The sequence below is a fragment of the Hesperophylax consimilis genome, chromosome 17 (assembly GCF_061612785.1).
Source record: "Hesperophylax consimilis isolate HC1 chromosome 17, BYU_Hcon_1.0, whole genome shotgun sequence".
Lineage (NCBI taxonomy): Eukaryota > Metazoa > Arthropoda > Insecta > Trichoptera > Limnephilidae > Hesperophylax > Hesperophylax consimilis.
Genome location: NC_142852.1, coordinates 22,180,092 through 22,188,703, shown reverse-complemented (window position 1 = coordinate 22,188,703; position 8,612 = coordinate 22,180,092). Strand labels below are relative to the sequence as shown.

Genomic DNA, 8,612 nt, shown 5'->3' with positions numbered 1-8,612 from the left:
CCCTTGAAAGAATACCTTTTAAAACCTTTCCCAGGAAATCGATTAACATCAAAGCAAAAAAATTTTAATTATCGATTGTCTCGGGCCAGAAGAATAGTTGAAAATGCTTTCGGTATACTAGCTGCCAGATTCAGAGTGTTTGAGAAACCGATGCCCTACAGTCCTGAGAAGGTTGTTTGCATTGTAAAGGCGTGTTGCGCTTTACATAATTGGCTCAGAGAGACAAAATTACAGAACAAGCAGTTGGAATATACAGTAGACAAAGACAATTTTGATTCAGGAACTGTTATCCCTGGTAATTGGAGGGTGGAGCCAGAGCCTCAAGGATTGGAACCACTACCAAGTTGTCTGTCCAATCGTTCATCCCGAAGGTCAAGAGATCTTCGAGAAAGATATGCAGATTACTTTGTGAACGATGGATCGGTACCTTGGCAGACAAGAATGGTACATTAAAAACTGATGTATAAACGATAGAATAGAATTGAAATGTACTTGCCAAATTGCTTTCACTTTCTGTTAACATTGTATTAATGTTTCTGAGGGATCCATCTAATAGATTGAACCATTTGACTGATGGTGAATATACTGCGTCAGTTCCGGCACCGGAGGGTTTTGACTCCTTTATTTTTTTTAACTCCTGTGAGTAGGTAGATCTGAAAAGAAATTATTAATGATTAATGACTCTGCTACTACTTTAACATAAATTCATAATAATACAGGCACTTGTAATATACCATATAAATAAAAAAAACTTCACTAACCTGATGCTTTTAATTTTCGCTCTTATCTCCCTATCACCAAATCCAGGAATATTCATCCCTTTTTCTAATTCAGCGTATGCTGATTCCCTGATTTGTTTGATCTTATATCGGGGCGACTTTATATTCCACGAGCATTCGTGTTGTAAATACAACGTCACGAATTTGACAGTAGCGTTTTCGCTCCAACGACAAGACATTTTGGCGTGTTTTGACGGCTACTAATGCTATACTCGCTATACTGATCACTGACTAATGCAGCCAGTGACAATAGACCATCGATAAACTCTATAAATCTGCCATAGACACATGATGAGGGACGCTACTCGCCCGAAAAAATAGAACAGAATGGATTGACTTGACTAAATCGCTGACTAAACTACTCTACTAAATTTATGGTGTTCGCACGTGTCCAGTTACTAAATTACTCGCTACTTGACTAAACTACTCGACCAATGCGAACGGGCCTTAAGTGTGTCGTGGACTGTTACTGGCTGGATGTGCGCCACAGTACCTACACAGTCGACTCGATATTTCGTAATCTATGGTGACATAGTAAAAATAATCTATGGGTTGTGACATGACAGATTGATGGAAATTTTATTTGTAATTTATCGTGATTGTGATTAAGGAATTGACATAAAATTAATAACATTAAATGTCGTTTCTTTCATTACAGGTAATGTTTTGTTACTGAATGCTTTTCTGTGTGTAACTCTTGTGAGATTAGCAAAATAAACCTCTTCTTTCATTACAGAGAAACTCAATTGGGTTTTAATTGACTGTCATTCAAATCACAAGGAAATTATCATTATAAAACGACATTTCTTGTCACAATATGGAAAAGTTGAAGTTTACATTTCAATCAAAACCAACAACAGACGGAAAGTCTAATCTTATTGCCATAACCTCAATTGTTACACAAGATGACAAAGTTTTCCTGATTCCTGAAGAATGTCAAGCAGCATCACTCCACAAACCTATCTACACCTCTAAGGCTTATGCTATAGTAAAAAATACATTAAAAAAAGACACCAAACCAGAAGTGTATGGATAAAAATGACAGAAGATATTTCACAAACATATGTGGATGAGGACAAAAACATGATTTTTCAGGACCAATTTCTAGAGGAAATTACCAAAGAACAAGTGTCTATTGCCAATAACAGGAGTTCAGAAGACCCTATAGTGAAAATTTTGGAAAAATTAGTTGAAAATCAACAGAAAAACGAAAAACAAAGCATGAAAAAGTTAGCTGACAGGTTTGTACTTGAAAAATTTAATGGAAAAAATATAAGTGCATGTCACTGGATGGAAGTATTTGAAACAGAATGTGCAAGGTTTGACATTACTAAGGACGAAGAAAAAATTGAAATCTTCAGATTATTTTTGGACAAATCATGTACAGATTGGTATTCGTCCATGATGATAAAGCTTAGTTTACAATCAGAGTGGTTAGATTGGAAATCAAACTTTCTGCAAACCTATGGTGATAAAGGTTGGACTGCTAGCAGGTATGCTTTATCTTTCAAGTATCAATCAGGATCATTATTAGAATATGCGGTTAAAAAAGAAAGACTTTTACTTGAAGTAAGAAAAACAATTGATCAGGGGACTTTAACCGATATAATTGCTGCCGGTTTACCAGATTATATAACAGATAGAATCAACAAGGATGAGATTATAGAAACAAAAGACTTGTTTAATGAACTTGGCAAATTAGAACATTTAGTTTCGAAGAAAAAGTATATGAGAAAGAAAGATGATACTAAGCCGTTGAAAGAAAAATGTAGCATTTGTGAAAAATTAAATAAAGGTGTGCGCTATCACTCAGAAGATTTATGTTGGTTCAGAACAAAGAATAATACTAATGAAAATGATAAGAGGAAAATAAAGCACATTAATAATTCAGAATTAGAATGCGAACTGCAATGTGAGAACCAAAAAAACTAATAGTGCCGCCATTAATTAAAGTAAAGTTAGTTTTAAATAAAAATGTTGAAGTATTTGGAATCTATGACTCGGGCTCTAATGTGTCATTGATAAACTCAAGGTTATTGAAGATAAACAATGAAAAAACAGGTTATTCGAACAATACTAACTTAAAAACAATTAATGGCGTTAAAAAGGCAATTGGTATGATATCACTGGATGTAACTATTTTTAACATTGAAAAAAATATGGATGTCTTTGTAATAGACAAAGAAAATTTTGATTACGATTTTTTAATTGGACTTGATTGCATACAAAAATTTAGCTTAATTCAAGATGAAAACTTAGAAATCAGTCAGAAAGCTCCAACACAAATAAATGAAATAGTTTCTAATCAAACCCAATCTAATAATTTAATAAACTTCAATGAAAATTTTACAAAAAAAACTTCATTACTTATATAAATCATCTAGACTTTGATCAACAAAAAGTGATTGATGAATTAATAGTGAAGAATAAATCTGTATTTGCAAAGGACAAATATGACATTGGAAAGGTAAAATATTATGAAGCAAACATTGATTTGTTAGTGGAAAAATATTGCAATAAAAGACCGTATCGTTGCACAATCGAAGATAAAAAAGAGATTGAAAAACAGATTGCAATATTACTAGAAAAAAATATAATAGAAGAATCATATAGTCCATTTGCAGCTCCAGTTACATTGGCTTATAAAAAAGATGAAAACAAAAAATCTAGATTGTGCATAGATTTCAGAGATTTAAATAAAATTGTTGTCCCTCAATCACAGCCGTTCCCGCTTATTGAAGACCTGATGGTAAAAACAAGAGATTGTAAGTTTTTCTCAACACTAGACTTGAACTCAGCATTTTGGTCAATTCCTCTGCGAGTCACAGACAGGCACAAAACTGCTTTCGTCACTCAAGAAGGTCATTACCAATGGTCATGTTTGCCATTCGGCTTAAAAACCGCACCAGCAATATTTCAGAGGATAATGTGTAACATAATACGGAAACACAAACTCGGAGATTTCACAGTAAATTACATAGATGACATCCTGGTTTTTTCAAAAACTTTCTCAGATCATGTCAAACATCTAACACAGCTGTTTCAAGCGATTGAAAGTGAAGGCTTAAGACTGAAGTTTACAAAATGCACGTTCGCAGCTGACTCGGTTAAATATTTGGGTCACATAATACAAAATAATTCAGTTAGACCTCTGAAAGATAACTTGATATCAATAAGAAACTTTCCGACCCCAAAAACGCAGAAAAACGTGCGACAATTTTTGGGAAAAATAAACTTTTACCATAAATATGTGCCAAAAATAGCAATGAAATTGGATCCGTTGCATAATCTTTTGAGGAAAGGTCAAACCTTTAATTGGACTATGGCATGCCAAGAGTCATTTGATGAGATGAAACAAATTTTATGTTCTCAACCAATATTAACCATATTTGACCCGAACTTGCCTATACATGTATACACAGATGCTAGTATACTAGGAGTGGGAGCTATCCTAAAACAGCCACAAGAAAACAATGAGGAAAAACCAGTAGCTTACTTCTCAAAGAAATTGAATGAAGTTCAAAAAAGGAAGAAAGCTATATATCTGGAATGCCTAGCTATCAAAGAATGTATTAAATATTGGCAACATCTATTGATAGGTAAGAAATTTACTGTCTTTTCAGATCACAAGCCATTAGAGAATATGAATATAAAATCAAGAACTGATGAAGAATTAGGAGATCTAACATACTACCTATCACAATATGATTTTCAAATTAAATATTCTCCAGGTAAATACAATATTGAAGCTGATTGCCTAAGCAGAAACCCAGTCTTAGAACCAGATGAGAACCAAGATGAGCAATTAAAAGTTATCAACTTAATCAAATTAGAAGATATATTAAAAGATCAGGTGAAAAATGAGAAGATACAGTGCAGAAGAGATAAATTGATATCGAAGAATAATGTTTATTACAAAAAAGTAAAAAAAAAGAGAAAAAATAATTCTATCAGAAAAATTCAGCATAGTATTTATCAAAAATGTTCATACAGACCTAGGTCACATAGGAATTAAACAAATGCAAAAAATGATAAGCTCGTTGTACACAGCAGAAAATATGACAAACAATATAAAGAGAACCTGCGAAAGTTGTTCAGTATGTTTAAAGAACAAATCAAGAGGTCAAAACAAATATGGATTGATGTCCCACTTGGGTCCCGCAACAAAACCTTTTGAAATATGTTCCATTGATACAATAGGCGGTTTTGGGGGTTCACGGTCAACAAAGAGATACTTGCACTTGCTATCAGACCATTTTACGAGGTTTGCATATATTTTGACATCAAGAACTCAAAATACCAATGATTTCATCAAACTCGTAAATTCCACAGAAACTAATGACATCGGCATGATACTCTCAGACCAATACCCGGGTCTCAATTCTAGAGAATTCAAAAAAATTTTGGATGAAAAAAATATTCCAATAATTTTTACTGCAGTAAACTCACCTTTCTCAAATGGATTAAATGAAAGATTGAAACAAACACTGGTCAATAAAATTAGATGCAAAATTAACGAAAATGACTCAAAAGTAGCTTGGACAACTATAGCACATAATTGTGTAAAAATCTATAATGAAACGGAGCACACTGTCACAGGATATGCGCCACAGTATCTACTTAACGGCACAGATGTTACGATTTTGCCAAATGAGTTAAAACTTAAGAAGACCGACATCAGTTTGATGCAAGACAGAAAAAAAGCTCTGGAAAATACTATGAAGTCACATAATTACAACAAGATAATTTACGATAAAAGCAGGAGACACTTCAACTTCAACGTTGGTGATATTGTTTTTGTGGAGAATGAAAACAAACTTAATAGGAAGAAGCTAGACGAATTGAGAATCGGACCCTACAAAATTATAGAAAAATTATCAAACTCAATTTACAAGATAAACACTGGTCGACAAAAATCAGAATCAAATTTTTTCCACATCTCAAAGTTAACTCCAGTTCCTGCATTAATGAACCAAAAAGAGGATACTTAATAGGTTGGGGTTTATTGTCTTCCCTAGGGGGGGAGATGTAAAGAAAAATATAATTTTCTTTAAGTGTGTCGTGGACTGTCACTGGCTGGATGTGCGCCACAGTACCTACACAGTCGACTCGATATTTCGTAATCTATGGTGACATAGTAAAAATAATCTATGGGTTGTGACATGACAGATTGATGGAAATTTTATTTGTAATTTATCGTGATTGTGATTAAGGAATTGACATAAAATTAATAACATTAAATGTCGTTTCTTTCATTACAGGTAATGTTTTGTTACTGAATGCTTTTCTGTATGTAACTCTTGTGAGATTAACAAAATAAACCTCTTCTTTCATTACAGAGAAACTCAATTGTGTTTTAATTGACTGTCATTCAAATCACAAGGAAATTATCATTATATATACATATATACAATATATATATATATATATTGTCCTCTTCCCGTATTATGTTGATCCAGTAAGAAGTTGTTAGACTAAGTTGATCCACCTTTAACACCATATAACTTGGCTATTATGGAATACATCTGAATGAATTGACAACAGTGGTACAATAATTATCAATGTTGCCAGTTTGCCAGAAAAACCATTTGATATACTGTTAATAAAATTTTCAAAATTTGTATGGAAATCGGATGCATAATTTATGTTGATCTACCCAAATTGGCATACTTATGTTGATCTCATATATATTGATCTATTCCCGTAGTATGTTGATCCAGGTAAGAAGTTATTAGACAAAGTTGATCTGTGTCCCTATATATGGTTTTACTAAATGAACCAATCCAGGGGCAAACGGTGGACTGTTCATCACAAGGTTTTATGTGATTCCGTAATCTTTTGTGATATTGAACTCAAAGTATTAGTCTCTAGAGTCGAATATCGCATGAAATGACTGTGAAATGGTACCGTTTCAAATCAAAATAACGTGTGTTGCTTGAATTGTTTATAAGAAATGTATGCGTATTTAGATCGAAACGAAAATTTCGCAAAAACAAATCCATAAAAAAATCATAACTTAGCAGGGGTACACGGGTTCATAGGGTGAGGTTTGTCTAGGTCCTGGCGGCGGATGCGTTTTCCCATCTACTGCGTGGCGGGCCGGATCGAAATAAACTGGTTGAGGGATACCTTTCGACCATAAAAATCCAAAATGGCGGCAAAAGGAATAATGTTATGTAGGAAATTTCGAACCTGTATCTTTTACCATCTCTCCTGATAACGCTTCGTGACTTAGTAGGGGAGGCCGGGTTCTTGGTTATAATGGGTAATTAATGGATGATTGGACGCGGTTGGAGCTAACTAAAAACTGTCCAAAGAAGCGAAGCTAGCAGTCCACAATGGAGTGCTGGTACCTACCCTAATATATGGAAATGAGGCATGGAATTGGCAGAAGAAGGCTGAAAGTAGACAGAATACTGTAGAAATGAGATCCCTGAGGCATATGTGCGGTAAAATCATGTATGTCGAAATGTGCGTATGCTGTATCTATTCTACAGGTATTTTATTAGAGCCTGTTAAAAGGAGAAGCAGCATTGATCCCCGGTGCACCGTGCACGTGCTTGATACCCGACGGACACGAGCGGAACACAGGTTCACAGTAAAGTTGATGTTATCTATATATGAACGGGTCGTTTCTCCGACTCGTTTTACCGTAAGTCGGCTCGCATGTGGAACGAGCTGTCAGCATCTGTTTTTCCTCCTCCATATAATTCGCGCCTCTTTAAGACCAGCATTAATAAATTCATTCCTACAGCCCCTACCTTAACCCGCCTCATAACGCTGCCCAACAATGATCATTTTGTATATCTTTATATTCAAATTCGCAAATATGATTTTATGTGACACCTATCACAAGAGCGCCCCTGTCTTTACACTCTAAATACAGAGAAACTATGTCGCCACCCAGTTGGGCAGCGTTATAAGGCGGGTTAAGGTAGGGGCTGTAGGGATGAATTTATTAATGCGGATCTGAAAGAGGCGCGAATTATATGGAGGAGTAAAAACAGATGCTGATAGCTCATTCCACATGCGAGCCGACTTACGGTAAAACGAGTCGGAGAAACGACCCGTTCATATATAGATAACATCAACTTTACTGTGAACCTGTGTTCCGCTCGTGTCCGCCAAGTAATTATAATCGCATAACTCTTGAAAAGAAAGTCCCAATGATTGGCATAAATCATTCAAATCGAATAAACATTATTTTTTAAATATTAATATTCTGTATAAATTATTGTCACATCTTACCGGAAATCGTTATATTTTGAAGTTCTCTAAATAAAATTAAATCTTCTTATTTAAAAGAATTATCTCACATTTAATATTATTTAAACAATATGACCGGAAGTCGGCATCTTTCAGTGAAATAAAATAATGCAAAAACTAAAAAAACACCACAAGGTGGTTACAAATGCAATTATATTTAATCAATTTTTTCGATTATATTTTATGTGAAGAATTTTTCACAGAGGCCCAATGAATATTATACAATGAAATCACTTGCTTCATCGGTAGAGGAGACCAAAGCCAATTGAACCAATTTGACTTTAACATTTTCTACGTCTTGCATATAAAGTTTACGATAAAAATACTTATAATCAACGTCAGACAATTTAACTGCCCACCAAATTCGTATATGATGAATTGAGTGAAATGTAGAATTTAGGCACATAGTTGTCCAATTTCAATAACTTCGATGACGAAAAGCGTTTTTATAATTAGTTTAAACTTACTCATCAAACTTTCAATTATTTTTAACGTAATACACTATATATCCTCAAGAAAATCTGTTTAATCACGAACCGTAACTACTTGATGTAATAAAAAAAGAAA

At 34.1% G+C, this 8,612-nt stretch overlaps 1 pseudogene; it reads left to right on the top strand.

Moving 5' to 3' along the window:
* Positions 1 to 1,565: 1,565 nt before the first annotated feature.
* On the top strand, positions 1,566 to 3,083 carry LOC149416244 (uncharacterized; annotated as a pseudogene).
* Positions 3,084 to 8,612: the final 5,529 nt, after the last annotated feature.